Source organism: Pinus tabuliformis, chromosome 6 (genome assembly GCF_031772625.1).
Source record: "Pinus tabuliformis cultivar Carrire ecotype Pingquan chromosome 6, CPIR1, whole genome shotgun sequence".
Taxonomy (NCBI): Eukaryota; Viridiplantae; Streptophyta; class Pinopsida; order Pinales; family Pinaceae; genus Pinus; species Pinus tabuliformis.
In genome coordinates, this window is record NC_142292.1 from 815040498 (window position 1) to 815053749 (window position 13252).

Below are 13252 nucleotides of genomic sequence, written 5' to 3' on the forward strand. Positions count from 1 at the left end.
TAAATATAACTATATATTCCTATAACTAAGGACTCTAATGGTTAGATTTAATTCACTTACCATTAATTTAAATTATTTTATTTTAATATAGATTTATAATATCATTATTATAATTTAAATTACTTTTTATCGTGCCCTTATATTACTCTATATTTATTTAACTTTGATAAATAAGTATTATTTTAAATTTAATCTAGTTCATAATTGATTGTTTTTAATAATTCATTTATAAATAAGGGTATGAAACAACCCTTTAACTTATATTTTAATAAGAATATATCTAGCTATTTATATATTGATCTATTATTTATATATTTAATAACTTTTTTAACCAACTTTTAGTTACTCTAATTTTTAGATATAATAACTTTGTTAACTAACTATCGAATTAAATTAATTTAGGTTATTATTTTATTTTTTAATACATTTGTATAATGGTGAGGGTATAAAAAGGGTCCTTTTTATAACTAACTGGGGTAACTTATCTAATTAAATAATAGTTATTATCATGACCCAACTAACCGGTCAAATCTAGCCGTTATCATTATAGCCGTTACCTGAATATAGCCATTGGAGGTTCTGCTCTATTTAACATGCAAAGCCTGATCTGTTCATTCAACTTGTCTGAACCACACTAGTTGGTTTGAAATGCATTGACAAATGAAACATCATGTGTTCATTCAACTTGTCCTGACGATGAACCACACTGGTTGGTTCGAAACGCATTGACAAATGAAACATCATGTGATTTAAGCCGAAAGAATCTCTCTTAAACTATTTTATAATAATAACTTTATTTATTTATTTTTATTTTTTAATTCTATAGAATAATTAAAAAAATATTTTGAATTTCTAGAGATTTTTGGATAAAAATTACATAAAGAAATTTTAAATCTATGTAGTTCGAACTATTTAGTGGGGTTCATCTCACATAAATAAACTTTAAGCCGCGTTTTGAACCATCTAGTCCAATGGAACGTCGAGGAACCATCTAATAGGGTCTATCTAGTTGGGTTTCGAACCATCTAGTCGAGTGGAACTTTAAGTTGAGGAACCATATAATGGGGTGCAACTTTAAGTCAACGAACTATCTAATGGGGTTCATCTAGATGAACCCCACAAGATGGTTTGAAAATCATATAAAATTCTCTCAACATTTAGAATATGGATCACAAAATCCTCAATTCAAAAAAAATAAAAAATCTTAAAAACAAAAAAATAACTTTTATTTTTTTAATTCTATAAAAGAACAAAAAAAATCTTATTGAATGAAAAAAATAAAATAAAAAATTATTCAGCTAAATTTATATATGACCTCTGTTTTAAATTTTAAGTTAAAATTTAAATTTAAATTGATGATGATACATTTTTGTCTTTTATTTTTTTTATTTTAATTATAATTATAATTGATAATATATTTTTTTATTTTAATTATAATTATAATTGATAATATATTTTTGCATATTTTTTATTTTAATTATAATTATAGCTGATGATATATTTTTACCTTTTAGATTTAATAATGTATTTTTGGATATAAAAATAATTTGAAAATTCATTTGTTAAGCTCTCAACTTTATAATTTTAATAATTTTCTATTACATTTCAAATAAAATTTATTAAATATATTTATTAAAAAACCAAAAACATAAGACATTTATACTATATTTTAACAGAATATAAAATATAGTTATGAAAATTTAATAGAATAATATATATATATTTATTATACTAGTAAATATTCACCTTTTATGTGGGCATCATGCTAGTAAATATTCAACTTTTATGTTGGCATCGTTATTACATGGTGGAGCCGTGTACACAAAAATGTCTTCTAAAAATGGGAATAAGCTTCTAAATTATCACGTACTTTTAAGTGCCTATTTTGTATTACATGTTAAGGTGTTTGATGCTCTAGATTACAACATAGAAGGTCCACCATAGTTTGTTTTTGTTTTTTTTTTTTTTCTCCTTGGTCGACTCATTTATTTGATAACATTAATTATTAAATATTTTGTTCGAAAATAATAATTTTAAGCTTTTTAAAATTTCCATGTTTTTAAATTTTAATCTTTCTTTTATATTAATAATTAAAATATTAATTTGAAATTTTTCTTCGTAATAATATTTAAATTTTAATAAAAAATAGTTGTTAATATTTATATATTTATAGTTGTTAATAAGCAATGGTTTGTAAATATTTATTTTACAAAATAATTTTTAAATAAAAAATTTCAATATATTAAAATTTTAAATTAAGAAATAGTTGTTTTGAAATATGCTCTAAAACCGTTTTTGTCTTGGTTAAGTGTTTATATTTTTTGGATGTAAGGAAATAGGTTAATGATCCAAGACCCAAAAGCATCTCTTAAGAGTGAAAGCTTGCCCCACCATGTGATTCCAGGTGGCATAATTTTCCTTTAATAATAATGATGAGTGCATTAGTGAATAGTAGGCAAAAATAACTATCCCCATTACTAATTTCACAACTAAAATATTTTCTCACATTAAAAAAAATAAAATAAATAAATAAGAAAACAAAGTTAATTTAACTAGATATATCTTTTATTAAAACATATACAAACTATTTATCCCTTTTAGCTCATGATGTGAGGGAAAATTTATGGAAAGACAAATTTAATTCAATTGACATAAAAGTTACATAACAAGAGCCACGTGGTGGCAATGTCACTGCCTTTGCCCACGTGGCCCTTCTTTTTGGTTTTGCAGTTTGTATTTGTGAGCTATTTTTGTCTTTATTGGACCCAACAAAACAAAATACTTAGTGTATGTTCAAATCAGTGAAACAATATCAAAGTTTTGGAAATTCCTTATTTACGACATGTTAAAATAGGATCATAAAAGCAGATAATAGGATTGATATAGAGAAAGAGTAATTTATTTGTTTTATAAACAATGTGACATAATACATAGTCTGCATCACTTTTAATAGATTTTCTTGATCATTTTTGTTGCAAATAAACTTACAATGTTAGTTTGTCAACATAGTTTTGGCACAATTGTTTTCTCACAATCATATGATTTGAGAGTCAAAATCAGAGAAACAAGTGTCCTTGCAAAGTATTGAGACATTGTTTCAACTCCATTGGCAGAGCTTGCCAATGTAGGATCAAATGCATTGATAGCATCTACTTGAATGCCCTTCTTTGGAAGAAAAGAAAAGGTTTCATTTCTAGGCATTAATTTCAATAACATATGATCCAAGATCATCTGATTCTTCCCCACTGTTAACAAGTGGTTCCAATCCAATCTCTTGCCTTGCTTCTTGTGCACTGAAGGCCCCGACATTGGTATGAATTTCCTTTGCTGAGGAACTCCTTGATGAGCCCATGGAAGGGGATTCACTCTCTTGATTTGAATGCAACCCCCTTTTAGAATTCAAAACCCAATATATCCAATTATTTAACTTGGCTTGTGTATAGTCAATGACAAACATGCCTTTTTAATCTAACTATGCTTTATAAAATAGTTTCCCTGGTTTCAAGGAACGATTTGAAATGAGGATTAGAGGTTCATGGAGACAATCCACTAAGGTCATCATTCCTTTTTAGCCCCTGCAATATTTTTTTGGCTTTACTAAAGTTGCCAAAAGGCATTTCCAGTAAATCTGAAGAGTAAGCATGTGGGGAAGTCTCAAACTATTTGGAAGACTGAGTGCTAGATACAAATGTAAATTCAACGTTGTAATCATTGTAACCTCTAGAGTGGTAGGAAACATCAGAGAAAGTGTTGTGAGGTGCTAAAGCCAACTAGGATGCGCAACCTAGTGTGCAAGTATGACATCAAGTTTCTGCTTTGAGAAAGCTTCGCAATATAGTTTTAAGGCCTTCATCGTACACTACACAACTGAGATGCTATCGATCTCTAAGGTTGGTTTGGATTTTCCAATTGAGAATTATGATTTTCGGAAAGGCCACATGGGTTCAGTAGCAATCTCCCTCATTTTTCTAATGCATAATTGCAGGGTATGCTTGTTGGTACATGATCTGAAATGGAGTAGATTAATAATGTTGTGCTAATTCTCCATTCAGGATAAAACCCAAGATGCTTATCATTTGCTTATCAAGTGCTTAAGGATTCACCATGTTTGCTTAATTAATTGATTCCTATGAGAGTTTCTTATGTAAATGTTATAAACGATTTAACATAAAACATATGTTGAACAACAACAAAATAACTGCAAATAACATCAAAATACAACACACAACACAAAGATTTGATGAGGAGTTCACCCCTCCTAGGCTACGTCTCCTTGTTCTAGCTTCCAATGCTTAGGCCTCTCTATTATGCTCAAAATTACAACAAAAGTGTGTTTACAATGCTGAAATGCCTTTAAGACCTGTCTCAATCATTTCAGAATACTAAAAAATGGCCAACTAGTCTCTTTTTGCATCTAATTTGGATAAGAACTAAAGAAGTTATGACTTCTCCTAGTTCTCCCACTATTTGTTCCACAAAATGCTCCAAAACTGGCAAAAACCAACATTTCCGCTCCAAAATCTGTTAACCGGGCGAATATTTCTCCTCGCTGTGCATCATAACATGTTGGCCATATTGCAAATTGCAATCGATAAGGACCAATGGGTTAAGGTCTATGAATGTGACGGAAATGTGCGATTGCAATGTGTGCAAACCCGACAGGAGTATTAACTGGAGCCCATAAACAAATCACATCCGGGATATCACAATCAAGAGAATACCGATGGTCGTAAATGTGTGGGGCTTCCCTATTGTGATATGCGATATGCGATTTATCACATCACAACTCTGGTCTTGCCCAGGGCCGATTTTCATTAAGCCTTTCCTTTGCGATATGTGATTGTGATTTATCGCATCGCAACCCTTCGTTGCTCGAGAGCCGATTCTTTAACACGATCTTCCTGCAACTTATGATTGCGATATGCGGGGGCCAATGGAGGCCTTCCACTTGGCACCCCCTCATTCACTGAAGGGATTTTTTACAACATTCAATCCTGCCATTTAGACTTCTCAAACTTGAAATTTGACTTGCTCTAACTTCTACATACGAGCTCGGATTTGAGTGTTGTTCACACTGTTGGATTCTGAATGCCAAGATCTTCAATCTGAAGCTGAGTTTAACAAGATTCTAACACTTTTATTTTTGAGCATAAACTTGAGCACCTAATCAATCCTCCCCACTGGAAGCCTTTTGGACCCCAAAATATCGCATTCAGTTATTGAACAGATGAGGGTACTATTCCCTCACCTTCCCCTCTTCAATCCATTTGGCCTTTGATGGATTTTGTAACTTTGAGACCCACTTCGAGGATAAAAAAATTTCCCCTCTTTGAGGACCTCGTTCTTTTGTCAACGATGGTGTCTTGTAGAAGCTCATCAAGAAATTTTGGAAAAAAATATTCAATTGATGGAATCTGTACACTTTCTCCTTGATCTTCAATCAAAGGGGGCTCATACAATCTCAAATTTTCAACATTAACAATGGAATAAATTTGCATATATGAAGGCGAATCAAGCTTGAAAACATTATTACAAATATTTTCCAGAATTTTAAATGGACCATAATGGATTGGTTTCAGATTTTTACCTTCACCTTGAAGCCTTTCCTTGCTAATGTATAGCAAAAATTCATCACCTACTTGAAGCTGATGATCCACATGATACTTATCATGCCAAGCCTTATACTTGCCTTGACTCTTTTCTAGTTGTTCTTGAACTGTTTGGTGAATCAACTAATTTTTCTCAATGAATTTCTTTGCTTTATCTATGTCACTATGTCCATCTACAACTACATATTTCTCAAAGATGAAATCCAAAGGCGATTTAGGAAAATAACCAATACATGCCTCAAAAGGAGAAGTTAGAATAGAAGAGTGTTTTTCTCGTTTGTAAGCATGCTGAATATAATGCAACCATTCATCCTACAACTTAGGATGTTTGCCGCAATATCCTCTTAGCAAATGAATAAATGTCCTATTAACCACTTCACTTTGACCATCTGTTTGAGGATGGAAGGCTGTACTTTTCTTCAACTTGGTGTCCATCAAGTTCCATAAACTTGACCAAAAATTCCCAACAAATTGGGAATGACGATCACTTACAATAGAAGTAGGTAATCTAAAATGAACCCATACATTTTGAAAGAAAATTTAAGTTGTTTGTTCAGCTGTAATTTGTTTTTTACAAGGCATTAACATGCACATCATGTTGAACCTATCCAAAACTATGTAAAAATAATCATGACCTTTTCTTGATAAAGGAAGACCTCCTACAAAATCCATAGAAACACTTTCCCATGGATGTGAAGGCACAGGAAGTGGTGTTTACAATCCTAGTTTCTTATTACTACGCTTACTGAATGCACACAACGAACAACCTCTGATAAAATATGACACACTTTCAAGCATACGAATCCAGTAAAAATACCTCTGAAGATTTGCCACTGCTTTACTTACACTGAAATGTCCAGCAATAAGAGAAGTATGCGCTTCCCTTGTGACATTTACTCTCTCTCCCTGTGGAAGACAATTTTTTCTCAAATGATACAACAAATTACCATGTACATGGTAGTCTAATTCCTCAAATTGGTGGCCTTGTCTCAAGTTTGAATATACCTCTTGAAAGTCCACATCATGTGCGTATTGTTCAACATAACTTGCAGGTAAAACATAATTATTCTTGAGTAAAATGGCTACACTAACAACCGGTCTAGAAAGAATATCAACAACTCTGTTATAAATACCTTTCTTGTACCTGATTACCAAGTGGAATTGCTGTAAAAATCCCATCCAACGAAAGTGCCTTGATTACTACAATTTTGTCTGAGATTGGAGATATTGCAAAGCTTGATGATCAGTGTGAATAATGGTTTATTTTCCCATTAAATAATGCTTCCATTTCTTTACACTTTGCACCAATGTGTAAAGCTCTTTATCATACGTAGGATAATTAATAACAACACCATAAAAAATCTCAGAATGAAATGAAATGGGCTTACCATGCTGTAAACGAAATGCACCCATGGCATAGTCACTTGCATCTGTTTGTATTTAAAATGGTTGTTTCAAATTCGACAATGCTAAAATTGGGGCTGAACTGATCCTTTCTTTTAAAGTATTGAATGCTTTTTGTTGTTTGCCTCTCCACTAGAAGACAACCTTCACGCTGGTCAAAGCATGTAGTGGAGCTGCTATGGAAGAGAAATTGGTAATGAACTTCCTCCAATATTGCACTGCTCTGAGAAAACTCCTTACTTCTATGACTGATTTGCAATGACCAAAAATTTAGAGGGGTCAATATTCAACTCACCTCCTCCAACTATGTGTCTCAAATACACTAAGGAATTTTTCTCGAATTCACATTTAGAGATCTTCAAAAATAACTATTCTTTTCTCAAGACATCCAACACTTTCCTCACATGCTTGACATGCTCTTCTTGTGATTTGTTGAATATCAAATGTCATCTAAATAGACAATTACAAATTCATCAAGAAATGATCTTAAAACATCATTCATAACTCTCATGAATGTAGCTGGAGCATTGCAAATACCGAAAGGCATAACCAACCACTCAAACAATCCCTGTTTGGTTTTAAAATAAGTCTTCCAAATATCCTCCTCGGCTATTCTAATTTGATGATATCCACTTCTCAAGTCTAATTTAGTGAAATATTTTGAATTCTTCAATTGATCTAGCAAATCTTATATTTTGGGCAGTGGGTATCAATTCTTTATGGTAATTTTGTTCAAAGCTCGATAATCTACACACATGCACCAGGTTCCATCTTTCTTAGGTACCAAAACAATTGGCGAACCACATGGCGAAGTAGAGGGATGAATTACACCTTTATCTAACAATTCATGGACTTGTTTCTTAATTTCTAAGCTTTCTAGAAACGACGTTCGATACATATCGATTTTTGGGAGCGGACAGTCTTGCTGTAGATGAATTCCCCTTTTTGGTGGCAATCCCTTTGGTTCTTGAAACATGTCTTAATATTGATTGACCACATCAACCAATTCAGCTTTCAACTTCACATCACAACTTGCAAATGATTCCTGCTCCATATCATTCTTCTACTTGATCATAGGGAGCATGAGACTCTTGTTGGAATTTACTAGTCACTTCATTTGTCCTGCACTTGCTAAAGACATATTAAGCTTCCTATGATGGGCTCTCACAATATACTCCACTCCTCCTTGAACAAATGGTATTTGTTCTCAAATCTATGGAAACCAATTTTCTTGTCATATAGATACGAGCTTCCCAACACAATTCCAGAAATATCCAGCGGCACCACATCTAATTCGACTTCATCAACGAAATTGGAAGTAATTGCAAACCTAAAAACACATTTTTGTGTGACCTGAATATTGGCATCCTTGGTTATCCAACCCAACAGATACTGTTTATGATGAGGCACGGTTTCCATATTCAATTTCTTGACCAAATATGGAGAAATTAAATTTTCTTGGGATCCACTGTCAAACAACGTATTAATCTTGGTGTGTTTGGAAATAACTCTGATATGGAACAACTCAATTCTATTTTCTTCATTTGAAGCATTTTTGGAGTTATTTGTTGCACTGGTGCTTGCCATGGCTTCCTCTTTGCTTGCTTTTTCCATGACTTTTCCCTTAGTGACTGTGTCTGCAATTTTTGTTTCATCACCTAAGTCAGAACCCAAGTCTTGTTGTACAACAATGTTTGTCTTCTGTTTCCCTTTATTGTGAAATTTCTTCAGTTGTAATTTAGGATGAAGCTTCCATCAATGTGCTTCATCATGGCCCTCTTTAGAACAATTCTTGCACACGGGTTTCTCTCCTTCTTTCTTAACATAAGCATTTTTCTTCTGCGTTCCTTTAAATTTATTCCCTTTTTCACCACTTTGGAATGGCTTCTTCGTACCTTCTTCTTGTACAATTTTCCCTTTTGCTTCGAGGTGTGTAGCTTGAACACAGACCTCATCAATATTTGTGGGATTAAACATAAGAATGGTGTGTCGAAGATAGCTATGCAAACCTCCTATATATTTCAACAAAGTATCTTGTGACTGCAAGTATACTCCTAGCATAAGTTCTCTTCTCCTAAACTCTTGAGAATACTCTTGCACATTTTGACCTTTTAACTGTCTGAAATTTTGCCAATTCATGATAGCGTTTTGCATATGGGCTAAAGGGTAGAGTTGTCTTTTTATAGCAGCAATGAAATCAGACCAAGTAATAGAGATCTTACCATCTTTCTTGATCTTGTCTCGAGTCCTTGCTTCCCACCAAATGAATGTTGCACCCTCCGTTCTCAATGAAGCCAACTGAATTTTGATATCATCCTCTTGAAGGTTCTGAATTCTACAATACACCTCTAATTGAGAATCCAATTATCCAACTTTTCTGCATTAACTTCTCCATTGTACATAGGCAACTTGAACTTAACATCAAGTTTTATAAAAGGTGATATACCAGCTCCTTTTTGAGGTATGATGATGAGTATGAGTAAGGTTTGTATTGGAAGAGTGTGAAGATGCTTGTGAAGTAGAAGATGAAGAAGATGGTGGAGAGAGTGGAGGCTTGTGAGTTGTCTCCATTCCCATTACCTCATTTTCTATTTCCTCCTCCTAAAGAGCCTTCTCCCTTGGGAGGTTTAGAACATTCTCCTTGTAATTTGCTATTCCTCTCTTCATACAAGACCTTCACCATCTTGATCATATCAAATAAATCCTTCATGAAGGTCTTCTCATCTTTTGTCATGTTTGTAGGTTCTCCTTCATAAGACATGGTCTCTGAAGACTCAACTGCAACTTCTGCAACTTGAGGATGTACTATTGTAGAGGACTTTGGAAACCTTACTCTTCTTCCCCTTCACCCAACTTTAGGGCTTCGAACCATCTTTCCTTCACCTATTTTGAGCTTTAACCTTGTAGGCATGACATAAACTTGCAAACAATTAAATCCTTCTTTTACAAAGCAAATCTAGTAAGAAAAAACACATGATTTGATACCAACTTGATCTGAAATGGAGTAGATTAGTAATGATGTGCTAATTCCCCATTCAAAATAAAACCCAAGATGATTATCATTTTCTTATCAAGTGCTTAAGGATTCACCATGTTTGCTTAATTAACTGATTCCATGAGAGTTTCTTATGTAAATGTTATAAACAATTTAACATAAAACATATGCTGAACAACAACAAAATAACAACAAAGAACATCAAAATACAACACACAACATAGAGATTTGATGAGGAGTTCACCCCTCCTGGGCTACATCTCCTTGGTCCAGCTTGTAATGCTTGGGCCTCTCTATTATGCTCAAAATTACAAAAAATGTGTGCTTACAATGCTCAAATGCCTCTGAAACCTGTCTCAATGAGTTCAAAATACTAAGAAATGACATCTAGCCTCTTTTTGCATCCAATTTTGATAAGCACTGAAGAATTTAAGAATTCTCCTAGTTCTCCCACTATTGGTTCCACAAAATGCTCCAAAATCGATAGAAACCCACATTTCCACTCCAAATCCGCTAACTAGGTGAATATTTCACCGCGCTATTAGCCATAACCTATCGGCCATATCACAAATCGCAATCGGCAAGGATCGACGGCTTAAGGTCTGTGAACGCAACGGAAATGTGCGATTGTGATGTGCGCAAACCTGGCGAGAGTATTAACTGGAATCCATAAACAAATCGCATCTAGGATATTGCAATCGGTGGAACACTGGCAGTCGTAGGTGTACAGGGTTTCCCTATTGCGATATGTGATATGCGATTTATCGCATCACAACTCTGGTCTTGCCAAGGGTTGATTTCCATAAGGCCTTTCCTTTGCGATCTGTGATTGTGATTTATCGCATCAAAACCCTTCCTTTCTCGGGTGCCGATTGTTTAACACGATCAGCTTGTGACTTGTGATTGTGATATGCAGGGGCTAATGGCGGCCTGCCACTTGGCACCCCCTCATTCGCTGAAGGTCCTTTCCATGTCATCCAATCCTGCCATGTAGACAAGTCATGTAGCAAAACGGATGGTAGGTTAACCCGATAATGCAATATAAATCAAAGCATAATACTATAACCTACTTATACTATCAATTTGCAGAAGCTCAAAGATCGAGCTGAACAATATAACCAAAAGAAGAAGAATCAATGGCACAATACACATGAAAATACTTTCGGGAAAGTCTCAGATAAAAACCCCACACCATTGTATTATCATACATGGTGGAAATACATAGGAATTATACAAAGCCTTAGCTCTCACAACTAGCTAGCTCTCAGTACAATCCTCACAGATGCTCACAGGCAATCTTGGCTTCTCTCCAGCCTTGCTCTATACCCTCGAATCTCCTATTTCCTTGCGTTGTTCCTTGTGGATGATTCCCAATTACCAAGTGGAAAACCTTGCCTCCAAAATTGTGCAATCCTCAAGGATGAATCCTTGACTGCATGCATGAGTTTTGTCCATGAGAAAAGACATGCAACTGATAGCACGTTATCCTTGAACATTAATCTCAATTGGTTCTTTCTCAGAATAGACATGCATGAGTTTCTAATGAGAGAATCTTCAGTTAACTGGAGTAGCACTAGTTGAGTGCATTAATGCATCAACTGACTGTTAACTCACTATTAGTTCCTCAAACAGTTTGGAAATAATTTAACTGGACTTAACTCAGTAAATTGAGTTAACTAATTACAACTCAAATATAACTCAATCTTATCTCCTTAATTTAAGGGATAACTCTTGCATGACTTCAAAAAGACTTCTAACTTGAATTTCTCCAACTAATTAATTTAAAATAAATTAATTAATTATTTCCAAGTAGCTGTTAAGACTAAATTTGATTTTAATTCACAATTTAATTCAAGGAAAAATTAAATTGGTATATTCTTGTTTCCATATTTCAACACTCCCTCTCAACAAGAAAGGGATTATATGCCACCTCGATCCTGTCTCTATGGAACTCGAATTTACACTTTGACAATGCCTTCGTCAAAATGTCAGTATCTTTCTTCTCTGTCGAAATATACTGCAATAAGATGGTCCTCCTCGCTACACAGTCTCTGAGATGATGATACTGAATGTCTATGTGCTTGGACCTATCATGAAATATTGGATTCTGGGAGAGTTTGATACAACTCTGATTATCACAATAGATCACAGTTGGATCCATCCTCTGATCAAACAAAATAACTAGGATTTTCGCATCCAGATGGCCTCGCATGATGCCTAACTTGCAGCCATGTATTCTGCCTCTGCTGAGCTGAGTGCAACCGACCTCTGTTTCCTACTATACCAAGAAACTATTGTTGACCCAAGGTTGAAAATCCCTCCTGATGTGCCCTTCCGATCTGATGGACTCCCTACCCAATTTGCATCAGTGAAGCCCTGTAGCTTCACTCCCTATGTCCGTCTATACCATAATCCATACTGAGATGTGCCTCTGAGGTATCTCAATACATGCTTTTCTGCCTTCCAAAATATCTTGGTAGGCTGAACCATTGCTTGACTCAGCTGGTTCACTACATAGCACAAATCTGGTCATGTGTTCACTAAGTACATCAGTGAATCCACAAGCTACCTCTACACAGTAGCCTCTACCACTTATCTTGAAGTAGCAACCTCATTCCTCCAGTTACCTACTAGAGGAGTTTGCATGGGCTTGCACTTCTCCATGTGGAATCTCCTGAGTATCTCGTTGGCCTACTTGCCCTGAGACACAAACAACTCCCCATCCTTCTGCCACACTTCCATGCCAAGGAAGTAATGCATGAGATCCATGTCTTTCATTTCGAATTCTCTTGCAAGGTCCTCATTGCAAGACACAATCAACTGATCATCACTAGTCAATATGAGATCATCAAAATAAAGTACGATGATCAACAACTTACCTTTCACCATGATGTGGTATAAGTTCGCATCTGCTTCACTCTTTGTGAAGCCCAATCGAGTGAAGTAGTTGTCTATCCTTGTGTACCAAGCACAAGGTGCTTGCTTCAGCCCGTACAACACTCTATTGAGTCGGTACAGATGTGACTCACGATCGAAGGTCTCAAAACCTTCTGGTTGCTCTATGTACACCTCTTCCTCAATCTGGCCATTGAGGAACGCAGTCTTCACATCCATCTGATGGATCTTCCAACCCATCTGCGCTGATAGTGCCAACATAGATTTGATAGATGAGTACCTTGCGACAGGAGCAAAATTCTCATCATAGTCAATCCCCTCGACCTGTGAAAAGCCACAGGCAACAAAT